Below are 25038 nucleotides of genomic sequence, written 5' to 3' on the forward strand. Positions count from 1 at the left end.
TCAGAGAAATGATTGCTATGGATTAAACTATGGTTTCTGTCTTCCCACTATGAAAGCAACTTTTATAAATTTTGTGTCTTTTAAGTGTTTTAGTTGTTACCATCTTTTGTTTTTTGTTAAAGTACAATAAATAATCCGAGATCTGTTTTCTTTTTAAAAGCTGCACAACGGTTCTAAAACAAAAGAAGGATACAAAATTTGGAATCTCCAATGCAGGATGTCACCAAAATACAAAGTTTTTAAAAATGTGATAAAAATTTAAAACCTAGTGTTTCACAAAGATCCAAGGTTTTGTTTGATTTGTTAGCTTTCGTAAATATACTGTCATGTTTGGCTGGGTGTTTGCAGGACCAACGTGCAGATCAGGAGCTTTGAGTCCCATGGTGAGTTGATCAGTTCTTTTTTATAACAAAAACAGGGAAAACTTACAGGGAGGCAGGGCACAGAACACGAACAAGGTAACTGCCATGGAGTAGGTAGTCAACAGTACGATCCATTGGCAAGAAATGAAAACCATAAAGTATAAATACTGAGGTAGGTAGAAAAATGGACCAATTAAACAGGAAGGCTAATCAGGAGGAATATGGGACAGCTGGTGACAAGAACTGCAGAGCAACTGAAGGAGGAAGGGTGATTACCCCAGATGAGTAGGGAATCTAAGAAAACTCAGTGTACAGGAATATAAGTAGTAAACAATGAGCTAAAGAACGCAAATACCTAACACAAGAATAAGTCATAAACCTGATCTAATATGAACAAACTAAAAATACAGCAAATGAAAAACATAAACTGGAAGGAAACAGATCTCGCTTTCACAGAAAGTGAAATATTTATAGTCATTTTATGTCATTTTGATAATTATGGCTCACAGATCATGAAAACTCCAAATTATGTGTCTCAGAAAATTAGAATATTACATTATATCAATATAAAATGACATTCTAAACAGAAATGTCAGGATTCTGTAAAGTATGTTCATTTCTATGCACTCAATACTTGGTAGGGCTTTTGCATGAATTACTACATCAGTGTGGCATGACATGGAGGAGATCAGAATATGGTTCTGCTGAGGTGTAATGGATGCCCAGCTTGCTTTGATAGCAGCCTTCAGGTCATCTGCATTGTTGGGTCTGGTGTCTCTCATCCTTCTCTTGACAATCCTCCATAGACTCTCTTTGGGGTTCAGATCAGGAGAGTTTGCTGGTCAAACCAGCACAATAACGCCATGCTCACTGAACCAGCTTTTGGTTCCTTTGGCAGTGTGGGTAGGTGCCAAGTCCTGCTGAAAAAAAAAAAAATCTGCATCTCCATAACGATGGTCAACTGGTCTCCTGGTAGATGGCTGTGTTGACTGTGAACTTCAGAAAACCCAGTGGACCAACACCAGCAGATGACATGGCACACCAAAGCCTCACTGACTATGGAAACTTCACACTGGACTTCAATCAACATGGATTCTTTGTCTCTCCACTCTTCCTCCAGACTCTGCGACCTTGATTTACAAATTAAAGGCAAACTTTGCTTGCATCTGAAAGCTAGCTCCTTAGCTAAGGTGAGACACTTGGTAATGTCTCTGCTTCAGGTGTGGCTTGACACGAGGAATGTAACATTTGTAGCTCATGTGTAGGATTCATCTGTGCATAGTAGCTCTTGATGCATTAACCCCAGCCTCCAGCAACACCAAACAAAACTATGATGTGGCGGACAGAGAACTTTTAGCAATAAAGCTGGGCCTAGAGGAATGGCGTCACTGGCTAGAGGGCGCTGAATATCCCGTTCTGGTCTGGACAGATCATAAAAACTTAGCCTACCTGCAGTCAGCCAAGTGACTGAATTCTCGCCAGTCTTGTTGGTCCTTATTTTTCTCTCGTTTTGATCTGTCAAAGTTTTCAGCCCATCCTGGAGCCAGTAGAACCACAACATTGATCATTGAGAAGATTTTGCTGGGCATCTTTGCACAAAGATGTTAAAGAATATGTTCATGCCTGCACAATCTGAGCCGGGCATAAATCCAATAATCAACCGCTTTCTGGTCTTCTCCAGCCCCTTAGCATTTTCCAAGACAGCCCTGGTCCCACATCGCCCTTGACTTTGTGACTGGCCTCCCTACCTCACAAAGTGTGATCACCATCCTAACAATTATTGACCGTTTCTCTAAAGCCTGTCATCTTTTTCCATCCGCCTTCCAGACAGCTCAGCTACTCACCAAGCACATCTTCTGCCTGCATGGCATTCCCCAGGACACACTGTCAGATCGAGAACCCCATTTCATCTCACAGTGGTGGAAACAGTTTTGTTTAGTTCTGGGAGCTAAAGTGTCATTAACTTCTGGCTACCATCTACAATAAAACGGAGAGGGCGAGAGAACGAACCAGCAGCTAGAGTCCACTCTCAGATGCCTCACATCCACCAACCCAACAGACTGGTGCACTTTCCCCCAATGGATAGAATATGCACATAATTCACACATATCCTCTGCCACCGGCTTCTCAACCTTCGAAGTTTTCATTGGTTATCAACCGCCCCTTTTTTCTGCAGACGAAGAAGAAATTGCAGTCACCTCAGTCCGTCACCACATCCACTGCTGTAAGAACATATGGGAGTCAACCATTCAAGCTCTTCCCCCCACTGCAGAACAGAAGAAAAGATTCGCTGATAGAAGACGCAGGCCTGCTCCTGTATATCGTCCCGTCCAAAAGGTCTGGCTATCATCTCAAGACATTCCTCTCAAGTCCATGTACAGGAAGCTTTCTCCCCATTTCATAGGGCCTTATAAAATAGAGTCTGCGGTCAGTCCCACTGCTGTCCGTCTTCGTCTGCCTTCAAGTCTTTGAATACATCCCACATTTCACGTCTCACCAATCACGCCCGTCATGTCCAGCTTTTCTTGCCCTCTGGCCAAACCCGCTCCACCCACCCGGGACCATCTGGGGCACCCAGTCTCCATGTTCTGACAGATAGTGGACTCCCGTCGGCGGGGTCGTGGCTGGCAGTATCTCGTCAACTGGGAGGGCTACTTCTGGAGGACCGTTTTTGGGTGCCTGGTATTTCATCTGTGACCCATCTCTCATCACCGACTATCAGTCTTCCCTGCCTTCCAGTTCCTCAGGGCTGCCAGGCTGCAGCTGTTGAGGGGGAGAGGATGTCGGAGTCTGGGAGTTTATGTTTGTTTTTACTTACTATTTACTTTACTTAGTCCATAAATGGCGCTGGAGCTCATGGGTGCAGAGGTGACAGGTGTTTCACATCTACCGATTGCTACTGGGAGTATTTAAGCAGGAAGCTGCCAGCACCTTATCGCCTGAGTGTTAACCATAAGTGGTAAACTCTAGCCCTTTGTAGCTCTTATTATTATCTTCCTGAGAAAATTACTTACGTTCTTGTGCACTCAAGTGACTGCTGTGTACTGGATTTCCTTACCTGTTTTCCAGCTGACTTCAACGTTAAAACAGAAACTCGATGTTAGGAATTGCTCACACATTTAACTGTTCAAAAGGGGAAAGACAAGAGAACACATAAATCAAATAAGGCAACAATTAAAAATTGTAAATCAACTAAAACTGTGCTAAGGAGTGTAAAATTATAAAAAGCTCACAGTTAGAGTTCTTCAGTAGGAGTTGCATCTTGGGGTAGCAGAGTTATCACTGTAAATATTAGATACTATTTATGTGCTGAAAGAAAAGCCATTTCTACCTTTGATTACAAACAGAAACATGGAGTTTGCTAAACGTCACTGGGACTTTAACTGGAATATTGTGCCTTGGTTGGATGAGACTTAAGCTTTACAGCAACAAACAATACAGGTGGATCTGGTGTGAAACAAAGATAAATATGTGGAAAAGCACCCCTTTTCACTGTTAAGCATGGTGGTGGCTCTTTGATGCTGTGGGCCTGTTTCTCTTCCCATAGGCCCGGGGAAACTTTATAGAGTGCATAGCATTGTGAACTTCAAATACCAGGAGAATCTGAATAAAAATCTGGTTGGCTCTCTGAATATGGGTAGTCTATGGGCATTTCAACAGAACACTCATCCTAAACACACTCACCAGCAACTTTATGAGGTACACCTTGCTAGTACCGGGTTGGATCCCCTTTTGCCTTCAGAACTGCCTTAATCCTTGGTGGCATAGATTCAACAAGGTACTGGAAACATTCCTCTGAGAGTTTGGTCCATATTGACATGATAGCATCACACAGATGCTGCAGATTTTTCAGCTGCACATCCATGATGCGAATCTCCCGTTCCACCACATCCCAAAGGTTCTCTATTGGATTGAGATCTGGCGACTGTGGAGGCCATTTGAGTACAGTGAACTCATTGTCATGTTCAAGAAACCAGCCTGAGATGATTCGTGCTTTATGACATGGCGCGTTATCCTGCTGGACATAACCATCAGAAGATGGGTACATAAAGAGATGGACATGGTCCGCAACAATAGTCAGATAGACTGTAGCGTCGACACGATGCTCAATTGGTACTAAGGGGTCCAAAGTGTGCCAAAAAAATATCCCCCCCACCACCACCACCACCAGCCTGAACCGTTGATACAAGGCAGGATGGATCCATGCTTTCATGTTGTTGACGCCAAATTCTGACCCTACCATCCGAATGTCACTGCAGAAATCGAGACCAGCCTGTCTGGCACCAACAACTGTGTGGCACCAACAACCATGCCATGTTCAAAGTCACTTAAATCACCTTTCTTCCCCATTCGGATGCTCGGTTTGAACTGCAGCAGATCGTCTGGACCACGTCAATGTGCCTAAATGCAGTTTCTGCCATGTGATTGGCTGATTAGAAATGTGTGTTAATGAGCAGTTGGACAGGTGTACCTAATAAAATGGCCGGTGAGTGTATGTGACCACACCAACATAGCAGTGGTTCACCAAAAAACAGGAGAAATTCGATTTTAGTATAAATTTGAATTAAGGAAATACATTTAGCAGTTTTAGTAATTAAATCTCAGTCGTAGCTGGGAGAAAAAAGCAGTAGAAACATATGTGTTAGCTTTTCAGAGAGAGAGAAAAACAATGTTAAACAGAAAGCATCTAAAAGGATAGGAAACTTGCATTTCCTACTCGTACTCGTACTCGTACTTCCGGGACCGGGTCGCGGGGGCAGCAGACTCAGCAGAGACGCCCAGACGTCCCTCTCCCCAGACACCTCCTCCAACTCCTCCGGGGGGAGCCCGAGGCGTTCCCAGGCCAGCCGAGAGACATAGTCCCTCCAGCGAGTCCTGGGCCGTCCCCTGGGCCTCCTCCCGGTGGGACGTGCCTGGAACACCTCCCGAGGAAGGCGTCCAGGAGGCATCTGGTATAGATGCCCGAGCCACCTCAACTGGCTCCTCTCGATGTGGAGGAATAGCTGAGGAGTAGCGGCTCTACTCCGAACCCCTCCCGGATGGCCGAGCTCCTCACCGGCCACCCTACGGAGGAAGCTCATTTCCGCCGCTTGTATCCGGGATCTCGTTCTTTCGGTCATGACCCAAAGTTCATGGCCATAGGTGAAGGTAGGAACGTAGACCGACCGGTAAATCGAGAGCTTCGCTTTTCGGCTCAGCTCTCTCTTTACCACAACGGACCGGCACAGCGCCCCCATTACTGTGGCAGCCGCACCAATCAGTCTGTCGATCTCCCGCTCCATTCTTCCCTCACTCGTGAACAAGACCCCGAGATACTTAAACTCCTCCACTTGAGGCAGGAACTCCCCTCCAACGTGAAGAGGACAAGCCACCCTTTTCCGGTCGAGAACCATGGCCTTGGACTTGGAGGAGCTGATCTTCATCCCAGGCACTTCACACTCGGCTGCAGACTGCCCCAGTGCATGCTGTAGGTCTTGGCTAGAGGGTGCAGCAGGACCACGTCATCTGCAAAAAGAAGAGACGAAATCCTCTGGTCCCCAAACCAGACCCCCTCCGGCCCTTGGCTGCGCCTAGAAATTCTGTCCATAAAAGTTATGAACAGGACCGGTGACAAAGGGCAGCCCTGCCAGAGTCCAACATGCACCGGGAACAGGTCCAACTTAGTGCCGGCAATGCGAACCAAACTCCTGCTCCGCTTGTACAGAGATCGGATGGCCCCTAGTAAAGGGCCCCCGATTCCATACTCCTGGAGCACCCCCACAGGGCATCACGAGGGACACAGTCAAATGCTTTCTCCAGGTCCACAAAACACATGTGGACCGGTTGGGCAAACTCCCATGAACCCTCGAGTACCCTGTAGAGGGTATAGAGCTGGTCCAGTGTTCCACGGCCAGGAGGAAAACCACACTGCTCCTCCAGAAGTCGGGGTTTGACTATCGGCCGGACTCTCCTCTCCAATACCCTGGCGTAGGCCTTACCAGGGAGGTTGAGAAGTGTGATCCCCCTGTTCCTGTCCGCCACGCAATGTTGAAGAGGCGTGTCAACCATGAAAGCCCCACAACATCCAAAGACTTGAGGTATTCAGGGCGTATCTCATCCAACCCCAAAGCCCTGCTACCGTGGAGCTTTTTAACCACCTCGGTGACTTCAGCCTGGGTGATGAAAGAGTCCAACCCCGAGTCCCCAGCCTCTGTTTCCACCAGGGAATGTGTGATGTCAAGATTGAGGAGATCCTCGAAGTCTTCCTTCCACCGGCTGATAATGTCCCCAGTTGAGGTCAGCAGCTCCCCACCCCCACTGTAAACAGTGTTGGCGAAGCACTGCTTCCCCCCCTGAGGCGCTGGAGGGTTTGCCAGAATCGCTTCGGGGCCAACCGGTAGTCCTTCTCCATGGCCTCACCAAACTCCTCCCCGGTCCGAGTTTTTGCCTCTGCCACCGCCCGGGCCACGGCACGCTTAGCCCCACAGTACCCGTCAGCCGCCTCAGGAGTCCCACAAGCCAACCACAGCCAATAGGACTACTTCTTCAGCTTGACAGCATCCCTTACTGCCGGTGTCCACCACCAGGTTCGAGGATTGCCGCTGCGACAGGCACCGCAGACCTTACGGCCGCAGCTACGGGCAGCAGCATCCACAATAGATGCGGAGAACATGGTCCACTCGGACTCTATGTCTCCAACATCCCTCGGAATCTGGTCAAAGCTCTCCCAGAGGTGAGAGTTGAATACATCCCTGGCCAAGGGGTCCGCCAGACGTGATCAGTGGACAGATCAGCCCCTCTCTTCACCCGAGTGTCCAAAACATGCGGCCGAACGTCTGATGATGTGACAACAAAGTCGATCATTGACCTCCTGCCTAGGGTATCCTGGTGCCAAGTGCACGGATGAACATCCTTATGTTTGAACATGGTGTTCATTATGGACAATCCGTGACTAGCACAGAAATCCAATAACAAAACACAGCTCGGATTCAGATCGGGGAGGCCATTCCTCCCGATCACGCCTCTCCAGGTGTCACTGTCGTTTCCCACGTGGGCGTTGAAGTCCCCAAGCAGCATAATGGAGTCCCCAGGAGGGGCACTATCCAGCACCCCCGACAGGGACGCCAAGAAGGCCGGGTACTCCGCACTACCACTCGGCCCGTAGGCTGAAATGATAGTCAGAGACCTCTCCCCAACCTGAAGGCGCAGGGATGCGAGCGACCCTCTCATCCACTGGGGAAACCCCAACACGAGACGGCTGAGCTGGGGGGCGACAAGCAAACCCACCCCAGCTTGCCGCCTCTCCCCGTGGGCCACTCCAGAGTAGAAGAGAGTCCAGCCCCTCTCGAGGAGATGGGTTCCAGAGCCCACACTGTGCGTGGAGGTGAGCCCGACTATTTCTAGTCAATATCTCTCGACCTCCCACTCAAGCTCAGGCTCCTTCCCCCCCCAGCGAGGTGACATTCCACATCCCTAGAGCCAGCCTAAGCATCCGGGGATCGGGCCGCCGAGGTCTCCACCTTCGTCCGCCGCCCAATCCTCTTTGCACCGGTCCCTCACGGTTCGCTCTGCCGGTGGTGGGCCCACTGGGGGATTGTCTTACGTTTCTCGTTCGTGCTTGGCCCGGCTGGGTCCCGCGAGGAACAACCCTGCCACCAGGCGCTCTCCGACGAGTCCCGACCCCAAGCCTGGCTGCAGGGTGGGACCCTGGCTCCGCCGTACCAGGCGACGTCACGTGCCTTGATTTTGTAGTCGTCATGAGGGGGTCTTGAACCGCTCTTTGTCTGACCCGCCACCTAGAGCCTGTTTGCCATAGGAGACCCTACCAGGGGCATTTAAGCCCCAGACAACATAGCCTCTAGGATCATTCGAGCACTCAAACCCCTCCAACACGTTAAGGTGGCGGCTCAAGGAGGAGAAGAATGATGAAGAATAATGAAAGAAGGCAGAATAAACTTTCAGTATTTTGGCACTGAATAATACATTTTTCTGTAGAGAGGATATAGGCTGTAACTCTGCTTTTTAATAGCCATGTGTAGATTTAAATTTTATTTTAATGTAATCAGACTAAAGTGACAAATGAGTAATGAGCTCAAACTGGGTATACTGGTCCAAAAAGCATCCAAATCATGGAGTTTTTGAATTTTAATTAAAATGTATTTTTTCCTAACAATAAATATTCCCATCAGCACCTCATTTTGGAAGACTGTCTTCCTGTCAACAGAAGCATCAGAAGCTGTCATCAGAGCAAAGCAATGCATTGCAGGAACACGACAGCTAAATAAATTCCAAAACATCCCATTGTTATGGGGACATCTGGGAGCCGGCTCTGACTCATCACTACATAGTTCCATACTCACCTTGAGACCTTCTGATTGCCCCATGCCACGTCGCTTTACTCATGGAAACAGTTGGGATGATCCTCCTCTCAGACTGAGACCAATCACTGTCAGATGGAGCAATGAGATGAGTCATTTGATTCACAAATCCAGCTGGCTCAATCACCTGGAATATTAGACCTGCTGAAATCTCAGCAACTTGCAGAAGTACTCATTTCCCTTGGACTTCTTCTCATTTTGTTACATTACTCACACAAACTTTATTGCATTGTACTGAGGTTTTATGTGATAGTACAACTCAAAGTACTATTTAAGTGTTAAGTGATACATGGTTTATAGCAACTTTCAAGTTTTGGCACAGGTTTTCAATTGGCTTTATGTCTGGGCTTTGACTGGGCCATTCTAATCTAAACCACTCTACTGTAGCTCTGACTGTTTGTTTAGGGTCATCCTAACCTCTGCCCCAGTGTCAAGTCTTTTGCGCTCTCTAACGTTTTTTTTTTTACAAGGATTGTTCTGTATTTTTCTCCATCCAAACATCTTCCCATCAACTTCCAGACAAACTTCTCTGTCAGTGCTGAACAAAAGCATCCTCACAGAATGAGGCTGCCACCAAATGTTTAATGGTAGTGTGCGTTCACTGTTATGTGCTGAGTGTTATGCCACACACGGTTTTCCATGTAGACAAGAAAGACACTTCTTGGTTTAATCTGACCAGAGGATCTTGTTCCACATGTTTGCTGTGTCCCCTGCATGGATTGTGGACTTGGCTTTCTTCTTGGCACTCCTCTGTAAAGAACAGAGTCTGATGGTGCATGGTTACTAGTTATCCTGCTGGCAGATTCTGCCTCCTGCAGCCCCTCTGGAGTTAGTATGACTCTGTTGTCTGCTTCTCTGATTAATGCTCTCCTCGCCCTTACCTGTTATTTCAGGTGGAAGGCCATGTCTCATTAGGATTGCAGTTGTCTCGTACACTTCCCATTTTCAGATGTTGCAATGAACCGAACTTTGTGATGTGCAGCTTGGGATATTGTTTTATAATCTAACCTTCCTTTAACCCTCCTTTAAACTTCTCCACAACTTCCTAACTGACCTGTCTGCTGTGTTCCTTGGTTTTTCATGATGTTGTTGGTTCCCTAATGTTCTTTAACCAACCTCTCAATGTCATGACTGTTGTTGTAAGGAAAAAATGCAGAATGGTTAGTAGGCAGACAGAAGAACATTTAATATTAAAATAACTTATAAAACTAGAGGAGCACAGAGAACCAGTGCGGAGAACTGCCAGTGCTACTTGGAATGGTAAATGGTAAATGGCCTGTACCTGTGTAAGTAAGTAAGTATGTAAGTAAGTAAAATTTGATTTATATAGCATCTCTCAAGACAGATCACAAAGTGCTTCACAACACTAAAACAAATTACAATTGGAATAATATATTTATATATGTAAAATAAAAGATGATAAGACAAAATCAAAAATAAACTAACCAAACGCAAGCCTAAAAAGATTAATTTTTAGCTGTTTTTTAAAAGACACCACCAAATCCGCAGTCCTTATACACAAGGGGATAGAGTTCCAGAGTCGGGGAGCTACTGTTGCAAAAGCTCTATCACCCTTAGTTTTCAGCCTTGTGTGATGTACAGCCAGTAGGACTTTATCGCATGACCGCAGAGACCTGGGGGGATTGTACGAATACAAGAGTTCACTGATATAAGTTGGGGCTTGACTGTGTGTGTGTGTGTGTGTGTGTGTGTGTCAGGACCAGAATCTTAAACTGAGCTCTGAAATGAATAGGGAGCCAGTGCAGCTGGATGAGTAACGGTGTGGAGTGGGAATACTTAGAAGATTTAGCGCTTTCTCAAGTCCAAGGACCCCAAACCACTTTACACTACAGTCAGTCATCCACCCTTTCATACACACATTCACACATTGGTAGTGGTGGGGCAGACTGACAGAAGTGAGGCTGCCATACAATTTGTGCCACCGGGCCCTCTGACCACCATCAGCAGGCTAGGCAGGTGAGGTGTCTTGCCCAAGGTCACAATGACTTAGACGAACAGAGTGGGGGTTTCGAACCGGCAACCCGCAGGTAACAGGACGAACCCTTATCACTGTCACCCTGGAAGAAACTTGCCAGAAGGATGGTAACTGGCTGGTTTATCACTACTGGGAAGGAGGGTAAATGAGATGAGAACCAGGTGTGACTAATCAGACAATGTAGTAGAGATAAAGGAGAACCTATGCAGGGGACTGAGGGATGGTGACAGATAAACACAGAAATAAACACAGAGAGAACAAAACAGGACACAGCAGGATTTTACTAAATCCAAACTAAATACACCAAGAGCAGAACTCTAGAACTAAGAAACTCAACACACAGAAATAAACTGGTACAGAAAACCATTAGGGACAATAATAAACAACCGCAAGTAATCCTAATTCAAATTTACTGAGATGTACATGCATACTGAGGTTAAATTACGCACATGTAGATTCTGTTTACTACATAGGATTACTTCTGGATTGGTTTTATTTAGGGATATCAGATTAAAATTCAATTCAATTCAGTTTATTTATATAGCGCCAATTCACAACACATGTCGTCTCAAGGCACTTCACAAAAGTCAGGTTCATACATTCCAATTAATTGTAACTATTGAACAGTGCAGTCAGATTCAGTTTTTGTTCAAATTGGATAAAAAGTTTTTCTATCTAAGGAAACCCAGCAGATTGCATCCAGTAAGTGACTTGCAGCATTCCCTCCTCCCGGATGAGCATGTAGAGACAGTGGACAGTCACTGGAGTTGACTTTGCAGCAATCCCTCATACTGAGCATGCATGTAGCGACAGTGGAGAGGAAAAACTCCCTTTTAACAGGAAGAAACCTCCAGCAGAACCAGACTCGGTGTGAGCAGCCATCTGCCACGACCGACTCGGGGTTTGAGAGAACGGAGCAGAGACACAAAAGAACAAAGAAGCACTGATCCAGGAGTACTTTCTATGGGAAGGAAAAGTAAATGTTAATGGATGTAGCTCCTTTAGTCGTTTCACCTAGAAAGAAAGAACAGATAAACTCTAAGCCAGTTTTCAAGGTTAGAGTCTGAAAGAGAGCACATACAGGTCCTTCTCAAAATATTAGCATATTGTGATAAAGTTCATTATTTTCCATAATGTCATGATGAAAATTTAACATTCATATATTTTAGATTCATTGCACACTAACTGAAATATTTCAGGTCTTTTATTGTCTTAATACGGATGATTGTGGCATACAGCTCATGAAAACCCAAAATACCACACTCAATACTTGGTCGGGAATCCTTTGGCGGAAATGACTGCTTCAATGCGGCGTGGCATGGAGGCAATCAGCCTGTGGCACTGCTGAGGTCTTATGGAGGCCCAAGATGCTTCGATAGCGGCCTTTAGCTCATCCAGAGTGTTGGGTCTTGAGTCTCTCAATGTTCTCCTCACAATATCCCACAGATTCTCTATGGGGTTCAGGTCAGGAGAGTTGGCAGGCCAATTGAGCACAGTGATACCATGGTCAGTAAACCATTTACCAGTGGTTTTGGCACTGTGAGCAGGTGCCAGGTCGTGCTGAAAAATGAAATCTTCATCTCCATAAAGCTTTTCAGCAGATGGAAGCATGAAGTGCTCCAAAATCTCCTGATAGCTAGCTGCATTGACCCTGCCCTTGATAAAACACAGTGGACCAACACCAGCAGCTGACACGGCACCCCAGACCATCACTGACTGTGGGTACTTGACACTGGACTTCTGGCATTTTGGCATTTCCTTCTCCCCAGTCTTCCTCCAGACTCTGGCACCTTGATTTCCGAATGACATGCAGAATTTGCTTTCATCCGAAAAAAGTACTTTGGACCACTGAGCAACAGTCCAGTGCTGCTTCTCTGTAGCCCAGGTCAGGCGCTTCTGCCGCTGTTTCCGGTTCAAAAGTGGCTTGACCTGGGGAATGCGGCACCTGTAGCCCATTTCCTGCACATGCCTGTGCACGGTGGCTCTGGATGTTTCTACTCCAGACTCAGTCCACTGCTTCCGCAGGTCCCCCAAGGTCTGGAATCGGCCCTTCTCCACAATCTTCCTCAGGGTCCGGTCACCTCTTCTCGTTGTGCAGCGTTTTCTGCCACACTTTTTCCTTCCCACAGACTTCCCACTGAGGTGCCTTGATACAGCACTCTGGGAACAGCCTATTCGTTCAGAAATTTATTTCTGTGTCTTGCCCTCTTGCTTGAGGGTGTCAATAGTGGCCTTCTGGACAGCAGTCAGGTCGGCAGTCTTACCCATGATTGGGGTTTTGAGTGATGAACCAGGCCGGGAGTTTTAAAGGCCTCAGGAATCTTTTGCAGGTGTTTAGAGTTAACTCGTTGATTCAGATGATTAGGTTCATAGCTCGTTTAGAGACCCTTTTAATGATATGCTAATTTTGTGAGATAGGAATTTTGGGTTTTCATGAGCTGTATGCCAAAATCATCCGTATTAAGACAATAAAAGACCTGAAATATTTCAGTTAGTGTGCAATGAATCTAAAATATATGAATGTTAAATTTTCATCATTACATTATGGAAAATAATGAACTTTATCACAATATGCTAATATTTTGAGAAGGACCTGTATAATTAGTTATAGTAAAAGCTCAGTCAATCACCATGTCTAGGAGAGAGAAAGGGTTAAACACTGAAAGACAGGGCTATGTGGATCATTGGTAGAGTGTGAGCATTAAGTTGTTGCCAACAGAAGCTTGGACGATTCCCCTCTCCAGAAAGGTGTCAAAGCTAAACACAGAGTCAGGCCAGGTTTTGTTTCTTCTAGGAAGAGAAAAGAGAGAACATAAAGTTAAAAACTGAAATAACATCAAATAATGCAGAATTAGAGAGTAGTGTGAGAATGTAGCAAAAAAGGGTGAAATTGGTCATTATGTCCTCCAGCAGCCTAAGCCTATAGCAGCATAACTACACAGATAGCTCAGGATAACCTAAGCCACTCTAACTATAAGCTTTATCAAAAAGGAACATTTTAAGGCTAGCCTTAACAGTAGACAGTTTGTCCATCTGCCCACTGATGGCCATTGTTATACTAAAAACCACAACAATTGGGATAAAAGGGGTGAATACATATGCACGTCACAGATCTTAAATTGTAAAAACAAATTTAAATAAACCATTATTTTCTTTGCACTTCACATTTATGGACTGCATTGTATCAATCTGTCACACAAAATATATATTAAATAATATAATATGGCTTCCAAATAATATGGCAAAATTAAGGGACGTTAACCCTTTTGAAGGGATAACTATTACTTTCAGCCATATAATGTAATGTGTACCTCACTGTGTCCCTGTGGGTTCAAAGGATGAAAAAGCTGATGAAATACCGGGCAGATGGAGGTAGTAACACAGACGGATGGAAACATGTTGGTTCTCTGTGACATTTTTGAGATGACTGATTGTTGTGGTAGTGATGCAGGTGCCAAATGTCGCAGAGTGACTACAGAATGTGTTGTTGATGCATAACAAAAGCTGAAAGTAATTCTGCTGTGTTGGGAAGCAGAGCTCACAGAAAATCACTAAACATAAAACCATCAAGGCAGATAGAGTCACTCAGAAACTCAGAAAGGCTATGATAGTCATAAAGTCTTAAAAACTTTCTTAAATTGCCGATTATTTTATCTTCCAATTCAGTTAATTATTAAAATAATTATATTTTAAGAAAAAAATCTAGATTTATTGTCAGGTTTGAAAGAACTGAAGTATAAAAAAATCAGAGAAGATTCTATTGATGTTTTTGAAATCTAATTTTCTTATTGGCTGTAGTTTTCTTCAGAAATATTAATAACCTATGACCCTTTTCACATTGTGACACATTATAACCATAAACGTATTATTTTAAATTGGAATTTTATATGACAAGCCAACAAAAGTTGTGGTTAATTATAAAGTGGAAAGAAAGCGATAGGGGGGTTTAAAAAAGTTCAAAAATAAAATTCCTGAACAGTGGGGTATGCATCTGCATTCTGTACTCTTTATACTGTACTTCTGCATGTCTTTACTGTACTCCTAAATAAAATCCAACCAGTAGCTTTATTGTTTTCTTTAAAATGTCACCTGTTTGGTAAATTAACCTGTGTATAACTTTATCTTAGTATTGACATACCTGCTTTCAGCTGTTTTACTCCAAAAAATCCTGATAAAACACACTAAGGTTTTTGGTTACAATGTTGCAAAATGTGAGTGTTGAACAGGGTTTTATGCATAGTCTAAAAATGTTCCATATGGTTGTGGTTGGAAGCATTACAGGACCCTAATGTTAGGGTTGTTCATCCACTCCAGAACCAGATTTGGGTTTTGTTTGGAAACCATCTCTTTTAATACTGTGGCCCTCAGACAAAGGGACACTGGTTAGAATGTTCAAGAACAATCCTCATAAACTGGAAGATGCTGGAACACCGTTGTCATGGTCTACAGTGATGCCACTTGAACATTAGCATGCCAATCACAAAAAACTACAAAACTCCTGCTTCAAAGTCAGCTCTTTGTAGCTTAACTGAAATCTGGAGCTGTGTACAGAGACAAGCCAGATGTGTTTTGGAGAAAAGATTTCTAGTTAGAGGAGGCTAGGATTTGGCCACAAAGGAAGTAAGTATGTTTGGAGGAGATGAGGTGAGGCTCTTAAACCCAAGGACACTGTACAAACCGCTAAGCATGGTGGTGGTGGTATTATGCTGAGTGTTGTTTTGCTACCAGTGGTACTGGTTAATTGCAGGTAGGTATAATAGTGAGGAAGGACAAATACAACCAACGTCTTTCATCTCACTTCAAATCAAATGCTAGCTGGTTAAAACAATGATCCCAAACACATCCAAACTAGTTAAACCTCTGGACCGGTCCTGTATGAACTATACTTAAAAACTATATCCTCGCCGTAACCCAACCAGTTTAAACAAGCATTCAGCATTTCTGTCTGCAAGAAAGAAGAAATGGAAACAACATTCTATTAGGATGCATGAAAGCATCAAAGTTACAATAGTTGGCCCTTATGTACAGAGGGATGGTGGTTCTTGAGAATATTATGACAACAACAGCTCTGTGCAGGCAGTAGCCATTTGGTGGTGAAGTGTTTATCAGATTTATTATCCCTGTCACTCAGGTTACATTGATAAAGTTCCAAAGAATTTGACATGCCTTACAAGTTTAAACAAGTCAAAGATGTTTACTGTCACTAAAGTCCTAAGTGTTCGACATGTATGAGGAGGAGTAACCTTTTGCTTGTCACAGTTTGTCACTGAACCATTGTGAAACCTTGTAGAAGTAGAGAGCACATTTTATCTGTAGTTTACTTCAACAATTTACTTTTCTATATGGTTTTTGTTAGATGTATGCAAATGACTTATTCTAATATAACAAATACACATCTGCATAAAATTCCCCATAAATCTGTTTACATTTTGATGAAGACATGCAGAAGTTTCTTGTTATTTTTTATGGATTCCATAAATCGGACACTTCCAACATGACTTTAGAAGCAAAACTATTAAAACTACCAACACTATAAAAATATTGATTGGTTTTCAGTTTGGTGTATGTACGTTTGTAAAACTGAGACTGATGCATGCCTTTTTGCTTTGCTTTCCAGACCTTTAAAATTAGAGATCAAAACGTATCTGGTTGTCATGTGACAAATTCTTTATTAAAGCACCTTTTGATTCAGTTCCAACACTCACCAATCTTATTTGGTCCACACCTACCATCAATCATAGTAATGATTAACCACATATAAAGTTCAGTTGTCCTTGGGGGATTTTCATGGCATTTCCTTAACTGCATGGTTTGTCAAATGCCTTGGTTTGCAGAGCGGTTACAGAGGATCAAGTGGATCTCATGGTCCAAAAGCATTAGCCAGGAGAAGAGTACAAAGATGCTTTATATACACTGCTCAAAAAAATAAAGGGAACACTTAAACAACACAATATAACTCCAAATAAATCAAACGTCTGTGAAATCAAACTGTCCACTTAGGAAGCAACACTGATTGACAATCAATTTCACATGCTGTTGTGCAAATGGAATAGACAACAGGGGGAAATCTTTGGTGATTAGCAAGACACACTCAATAAAGGAGTGGTTCCGCAGGTGGGGACCACAGACCATTTCTCAGTACCTATGCTTTCTGGCTGATGTTTTGGTCACTTTTGAATGTTGGTGGTGCTTTCACACTCGTGGTAGCATGAGACGGACTCTACAACCCACACAAGTGGCTCAGGTAGTGCACTTCATCCAGGTTAGCACATCAATGCGAGCTGTGGCAAGAAGGTTTGCTGTGTCTGTCAGCGTAGTGTCCAGAGCCTGGAGGCGCTACCAGGAGACAGACCAGTACACCAGAAGACGTGGAGGAGGCTGTAGGAGGGCAACAGCCCAGCAGCAGGACCGCTACCTCCGCCTTTGTGCAAGGAGGAACAGGAGGAGCACTGCCAGATCCCTGCAAAATGACCCCCAGCTGGCCACAAATGTGCATGTGTCTGCACAAACGGTTAGTAACCGACTCCATGAGGATGGTATGAGGGCCCGACGTCAACAAATGGGGGTTGTGCTCACAGTCCAACATTGTGCAGGATGCTTGGCATTTGCCAGAGAACACCAGGATTGGCAAATTCGCCACTGGCGCCCTGTGCTCTTCACAGATGAAAGCAGGTTCACACTGAACACATGACAGACGTGACAGTCTGGAGACACCGTGGAGAGCGATCTGCTGCCTGCAACATCCTTCAGCATGACCGGTTTGGGAGTGGGTCAGTAATGGTGTGGGGTGGCATTTCTTTGGAGGGCCACACGGCCCTCCATATATTTGCCAGAGGTAGCCTGACTGCCATTAGGTACCTAGATGAGATCCTCAGACCCCTTGTGAGACCATATACTGGTGCAGTTGGCCCTGGGTTCCTCCTAATGCAGGACAATGCTAGACCTCATGTGGCTGGAGTGTGTCAGCAGTTCCTGCAAGATGAAGACATCGAAGCTATGGACTGGCCCGCCCCTTCCCCAGACCTGAATCTGATTGAGCACATCTGGGACATCATATCTCGCTCCATCCACCAATGTCACGTTGCACCACAGACTGTCCAGGAGTTGGTGATGCTTTAGTCCAGGTCTGGGAGGAGATCCCTCAGGAGACCATCCACCGTCTCATCAGGAACATGCCCAGGTGTTGTAGGGAGGTCATACAGGCACGTGGAGGTCATACACAATACTGAGCCTCATTTTGACTTGTTTTATGGACATTACATCAAAGTTGGATCAGCCTGTTGTGTGTTTTTCCACTTTAATTTTGTGTGTGACTCCAAATCCAGGCCTCCATTGGTTAATAAATTGGATTTCCATTGATGATTTTTGTGTGATTTTGTTGTCAGAACATTCAACTTTGTAAAGAACAAAGTATTCAATGATAATATTCATTCATTCAGATCTAGGATGTGTTATTTGAGTGTTTCCTTTATTTTTTTGAGCAGTGTATATACAGTAAAGACAATCTTCAATAACCGATAAAAAGTCAAGATAGAAATTGTTCAGAGGGGTTGTCATCAACACTGAAGGAGCCGCAGGGATTTCTGATTACTACTGGTTGTCTGTTGGTTATGTGACAACAATCTCCTGTATTTATCGTATATCTGGACTAGAGAGTGGGGTTGCAAGATGAAAGCTTTCTCTTATACAGGAAAAAAATCCATGTTTGTCTAGAATCTTTGCCACATTTCCAAAAGCTGTCCATCCTCAAAAGAACACCAATTTTATAGTGAGCTTATGTCAGAATTAACAAAAAACATGCACTGCCACTTTGATAGATTTGGAGAACCTCTCAAAGTTATATGTTATATTTTCCACTCTAACAGATGTGTTTACTCGTACTCGTACTCGTACTCGTCGTCTTCCGCTTATCCGGAACCGGGTCGCGGGGGCAGCAGATTCAGCAGAGACACCCAGACGCCCCTCTCCCCAGACACCTCTTCCAGCTCCTCCGGGGGGAGCCCAAGGCGTTCTCAGGCCAGCTTAGAGACATAGTCCCTCCAGCGTGTCCTGGGCCATGTCCTGGGCCTCCTCCCGGTGGGACGTGCCTGGAACACCTCCCGAGGAAGGCGTCCAGGAGGCATCCGGTATAGATGCCCGAGCCACGGCCGGGACGAAAACCACACTGCTCCTCCGGACTCTCCTCTCCAATACCCTGGCGTAGGCCTTACCGGGAGGTTGAGGAGTGTGATCCCCCTGTAGTTGGAACACACCCTCCGATCCCCCTTCTTATGAAAGGGGACCACCACCCCAGTTTGCCAGTCCAGAGGCACTGTCCCCGACCACCAAGCAATGTTGAAGAGGCGTGTCAACCATGACAGCCCCACAACATCCAGAGATTTGAGGTACTCAGGGCGGATCTCATCCACCCCCGAAGCCTTGCCACCGCGGAGCTTTTTAACCACCTCGGTGACTTCAGCCTGGGTGATGAAGGAGTTCAACCCCGAGTCCCCAGCCTCTGTTTCCACCACGGAATGCGCGATGGCAGGATTGGGGAGATCCTCGAAGTACTCCTTCCACCGCCTGATAATGTCCTCAGTCGAGGTCAGCAGCCTCCCACCCCCACTATAAACAGTGTTGGCGAAGCACTGCTTCCCCCTCCTGAGGCGCTGGAGGGTTTGCCAGAATCGCTTCGAGGGCAACCGGTAGTCCTTCTCCATGGTCTCACCGAACTCCTCCCAGGCCCGAGTTTTTGCCTCTGCCACAGCCCGGGCCGCAGCACGCTTGGCCTCACTGTACCCGTCAGCCGCCTCAGGAGTCCCACAAGCCAACCACAGCCAATAGGACTCCTTCTTCAGCTTGACAGCATCCCTTACTGCCGGTGTCCACCACCGGGTTCTGGGATTGCCGCCGCGACAGGCACCGCAGACCTTACGGCCGCAGCTACGGGCAGCAGCATCAACAATAGGTGCGGAAAACATGGTCCACTCAGACTCTATGTCTCCAACATCCCCCGGGATCTGGTCAAAGCTCTCCCGGAGGTGGGAGTTGAATACATCCCTGGCTGAGGGCTCTGCCAGACGTTCCCAGCAGACCCTCAATATGCGCTTGGGCCTGCCATGTGTGTCCGGCTTTCTCCTCCTCCAGCGGATCCAACTCACCACCAGGTGGTGATCAGTGGACAGCTCAGCCCCTCTCTTCACTCGAGTGTCCAAAACATGTGGCCGGAGGTCTGATGATACGACAACAAAGTCGATCATTGACCTCCTGCCTAGGGTGTTCTGGTGCCAAGTGCACTGATGGGCACCATTATGTTTGAACATGGTGTTCATTATGGACAATCCGTGACTGGCACAGAAGTCCAATAACAAAACACCACTCAGATTCAGATCGGGGAGGCCATTCCTCCCTATCACGCCTCTCCAGGTGTCACTGTCGTTTCCCACGTGGGCGTTTAAGTCCCCCAGCAGAATAATGGAGTCCCCGGGAGGGCACTATCCAGCACCCCCGACAGGGACACCAAGAAGGCCGGGTACTCCACACTAGCGCTCGGCCCGTAGGCTGAAATGATAGTCAGAGACCTCTCCCCAACCCGAAGGCGCAGGGGTAAACCTCAACACCAGACGGCTGAGCTGGGGGACAACAAGCAAACCCACACCAGCCCGCCGCCTCTCCCCGTGGGCCACTCCAGAGTAGAAAAGAGTCCAACCCCTCTCAAAGTTCCAGAGCCCACGCTGTACGTGGAGGCGAGCCCAACTATTTCTACTCGATATCTCTCGACCTCCCGCACAAGCTCAGGCTCCTTCCCCCCCAGCGAGGTGACATTCCACATCCCTAGAGCCAGCCTAATCATCCTGGGATCGGGCCGCTGAGGTCTCCACATTTGTCCGCCACCCAATCCTCTTTGCACCGGTCCCTCACAGTTCCCCCTGCAGGCGGTGGGACCACTGGGGGATGGCCTAGCGTCTCTCGTTCGGGCTTGGCCCAGCCGGGTCCTGCAAGGTGCAACCCGGCCACCAGGCGCTCTCCGGCGAGTCCCGACCCCAGGCCTGGCTCCAGGGTAGGACCCCGGCTCCGCCGTACCGAGCGACGTCACGTGCACGATATTTTAGTCCTCATGAAGGATTCTTGAACCACTCTTTGTCTGACCCGTCACATAGAGCCTGTGTTTATCAATAGAATAATATATGATAAATGTTACATTGAAGGGGAAAAAAGTGTCGAAATCATTTATTAAATTTAACAAACAGATCAATTAGTCCTTTCGCGGAAAAGCTTTTTTTTTTTTAAGGCAGACGTCAAGGCAAGACCTGGATCTTGATTACTGCAGTGCAGTTTATGCTGGGGACCATCCTGCCTTCTTCTCCCCCTTCTAGCCTGGCTAAAACTCTGCTGTCCATCTTTTAATTTGAAACTCCAGGCATCAGCTCATCCATCCTGTCCTCTCTTCCCATTGGCTCCTTGTGCAGCACAGAATTGGTTCAGCTATAAAGCCTCCCTGACGAGCTTCAGCCTGATCTTCCTTTGTGGCCCAATCAGCTAACCATCTGCTTTGGTTGTCCCCAAAATTAGACGGACGCTCAGAGATCATCAGGCTTTTTCATTCATGACTCTCAAACTTTGGAACAACATAATATTAGACATTAGGACACTATCTTAAGTCGCTTACATCTTTTCCCACTGGTCAATGTTTTCCAGTGTGAGTTGGTTTATTCCCTTTAATATTTCTGTTCTGTTTCTATACCTGTTTTATTATCATTTATGTCTTGATTGTATCTTCTTTAATCTTTTTATTATTGCAAAGAACATGGTTAGAGTTGTCTTGCTTCATGTGCTGCAACTAACTGTTAGTACTGTCTTTAATGCTATAGGCTCAGAGCGTGTCTGTGTTTCTATCTATTATGAACTCACTAAAGAAGCCACTGCTGCAATTAACTCTACATTTTGATTAACATTGAAAGTACCCCTCGATCAGTGCCTCTGGGTCTTTTGTGTCTCTGCTCTGTTCTCTCAACCCTCAGTCGGTCGTGGCAGATGGCCACTCACACCGAGCCTGGTTCTGCTGGAGGCTTCTTCCTGCTAAAGGGTAATTTTCATTTCCGCTGGTGCTACATGTATGCTCAGTACGAGGGATTGCACAGTTAACGAAACAATGCCAGCGACTGCCCACTGGCTCTGCATGTTCATCCAGAAGGATCCGATCTGCTGGGTTTCTTTAGATGGAAAACCTTTCAGCTGTTTTGGGGTTACTGCCATTAACAACAGGGGCAGTAAAGGGGCAACAATTGAGACAAACCACAAAACAGGAATGGCTTTGCAGGTGGAGGCCACAGACATCTTTTACCCTCCTAAATTGTTTTTTGCTGCTTTTCAGATGTTCTGCATTTGACCAGGGTCAGTGTCACTACTGGTGGCATGAGGAGACACCTGGACCCTACAGAGGTTGCACAGGCAGTCCAAGACCACCAGGATGGCACATAAATACGTGCCATTGCCCGAAGGTTTGCTGCATCTCCCAGCACAGTCTCAAGAGCATGAAGGAGATTCCAGGAGACAAGCAGTCACTCTAGGAGAGCCGGAAAGAACCATTGGAGATCCTTAACCCATCAGCAGGACCTGTATCTACTCCTTTGTGTGAGGAGGAACAAGATGAGTACTGCCAGAGCCCTACAAAGTGACCCGCAGCAGGTCACTGGTGTGATTGTCTCTGACCAAACCATTAGAAACAGAATTCATGAAGGTGGCCTGAGGGGCGGATGTCCTCTAGTAGGCCCTGTGCTCACTGCCCAGCACCATGAAGCATAACTGGAATTTGCCAAAGAACGCAGCAAGTTTGGTACTGGTGCCCTTTTCTTTTCATAGATGAGAGCAGGTTCAATCTGAGCTCATTTGACAGACATGAAAATGTCTGGAGAAGCTGCTGTGAAGGTTAAGCTGCCTGCAACATTGTTGAGCATTATCGATTTGGTGGTGGGTCAGTGTCTGGGAAGACACGTCCATGGAGGGAACCACAAACCTGTACAGGATTAATGACGGCACCATAACTGCCATTAGGTATCTGAATGAAATCCTTAGACCCATTTTTAGACCTTCTGCTGGTGCAGTGGGTTCTGGGGTCCTCCTGGTGCATGATAATAACTGGTCTCATGTGACAAGAGTATGCAGGCAGTTATTGGAGAATGAAGCCATTGATACCACTGACTGGCCTCAATGCTCCCCTGACCTAAATCAAATAGAACATCTCTGGAGCATCATGGCTAGGTCCATCTGACAGCACCACGTTTCACCTCAGACATTTTTCAGGAGCTCAGTGATGCCCTAGTTAGGATCTGGGAGGAGATACCCCTGGATACCATCTGTCATCTCATGAGGAGCATGTCCAGTGTTGTCAGGCATGCATACAAGCACATGGCCATAGAAACTACTGAGTACCATTCGCAGTTGCTGCAATGACAGTTCAGCAAATTGGACCATCCTGCTGCATCAGTTTTTCAGTTAAATTTCTCTGTGACTTTGGATTAAGCCCTCCGTGGGTTGATAATCTTCAGTTTCATCACTGATGTGGCATCCCTTTGTTTCCAACACATTACCCATTCCAAATCAGTACAGATACCAAACATGATTTTTTTTTTTTTTCAAATGAGGTCTTTTGTGTTTTCAAAGTGTTCCTTTGATTAATTTGAGCAGTATATATTTATATGGATAAATTGGATAAATGCTTTTTTAGTAAGTGCCTTTAGACGACATTGGTTGTGAATTGTCGCTATATAAATAAACAGGACTGACAGCAGCTCAGGAGATTTACTTTTAGAAGGTACAGAATTACTTTTATTATTGTTTTGCACACAGTATTCTGATCTACCAGGTTGGGTGAACAGTAGTAATACAATAAAGCCTCTACTGAATTCTCTAAAATTAAATAATAAAAAAAAGACTTGAGCTGAGCTTTTTGCATCTCAGACAGAAGTAATTAAATTGGTTCCTTTGGCTGCTTACAGTCTTTCTCCTGTCAAGAATCTGGGTGTGCGTCCTGAGATCTCCTTGAGGCTCAGAAACCTGTCAGGGATGTTGTGAAATCCGGCTTTTTCTAACAAGTAGTATTGCTAAAATGCAGCCTTATCTTATTGTCAAAGAGTACTGTAATGCAATGTTTGTTGATCTACTTCAGTAAACCCTGCAGTGTTAACAAACAGACCAGAACTGCAGCAGCTTGTATTTTAAGTCATAATAATGAAGGCAGGAACTTGTTTGTACCTTTAGGTTAGGTTTAGGCTTCTTTGCACAGATCCAGGTCAATATGGAGGATTGATCTGGCTATTTGCAAAAGCAACAGCAAACTTTATCGCTAATATACTTGCATTACCAATTTACTAACCTTAATGAATCATATGAATATCATTGTGTTTTATTGTATTTATTCCTTTTGAACATATTTTTTCCTTTTGAACATATGTTTTAATCTCAACAGTAAAGAACATTTTTAAAGAGTTTTTCTTGTTTTTAAATGTGGTCTTGAAAGAAATGAGACCCTGACAAGGAGAATATGATGTTACAGAAAGCTGCAGCAACATCTATAGTTAGGACAACCTATAAAAGCCTGAGATATTTTAAACATATTTAGACATATGGGTATTTAATGTAATCAAAAGATTTAACACTAAACAATTCATGTAACATAAATAAACAATAAAAACGAATAAACTTTTCTTACTGTTACTGTGTATTATAGTAATAGCACTATGCACTAGTAAAAATGTAATATCTGAAGAGGAATAAATTAGCACACCCCCACATTTATTTCCACCTAAAATGGTTAAAATTACCCATAAATGTCTCACATCTAGTGCTCGCATTTACAACATGTTACTCAGCATTAAGAAGGAGGCTTTCCCTGTTTAAACCTCAGACATTTAGCTTGGTGTGCTCCTTACTGTTGAAGTAGGAGTAAAAACCATGGAAAGATCAATAGAGCCATCTGAGGGCTTCAGAAAGAAGGTCGTTGCAGCTTATGAGTCTAGTAAGAGAGTTAAAGAGGTCTGAAAATAGCTTGAAGTAAGCCATTCTACTGTACAGAAAACATGCACCAAACAACTGCCAGCATGCCCAGGTCTTGCCATCAAAGTAAATTCACCCAGGGAGCAGACCGCAAGATGTTAGGTCTCTAAAAGCTCTCAAATGTCATCGCAGGGCTTGCAGGCTATTCCTACTGTTCACAAGAAAGTGCATGTCTCTGCAATCAGAAATAAAACAAAATGGATGAAAATAGGTGGAGAAATAAAGTAAACTGTAAATAAAGTTTGTCTTAACTTTAAAAAAAACACAAACACAGAACACAAACTGAGCA

General features: G+C 45.3%; 1 long non-coding RNA gene across 1 annotated transcript in view; it reads left to right on the forward strand.

Moving 5' to 3' along the window:
- Positions 1–23535, forward strand: part of LOC124871774 — a 42258-nt gene extending 18723 nt beyond the window's left edge. The window contains exon 3 of the long non-coding RNA XR_007039113.1: positions 22069–23535. This is a non-coding gene — a long non-coding RNA (uncharacterized LOC124871774). The remainder of the gene's footprint in view (positions 1–22068) is intronic.
- Positions 23536–25038: the final 1503 nt, after the last annotated feature.

The sequence above is a fragment of the Girardinichthys multiradiatus genome, chromosome 7, assembly GCF_021462225.1.
Source record: "Girardinichthys multiradiatus isolate DD_20200921_A chromosome 7, DD_fGirMul_XY1, whole genome shotgun sequence".
Taxonomy (NCBI): Eukaryota; Metazoa; Chordata; class Actinopteri; order Cyprinodontiformes; family Goodeidae; genus Girardinichthys; species Girardinichthys multiradiatus.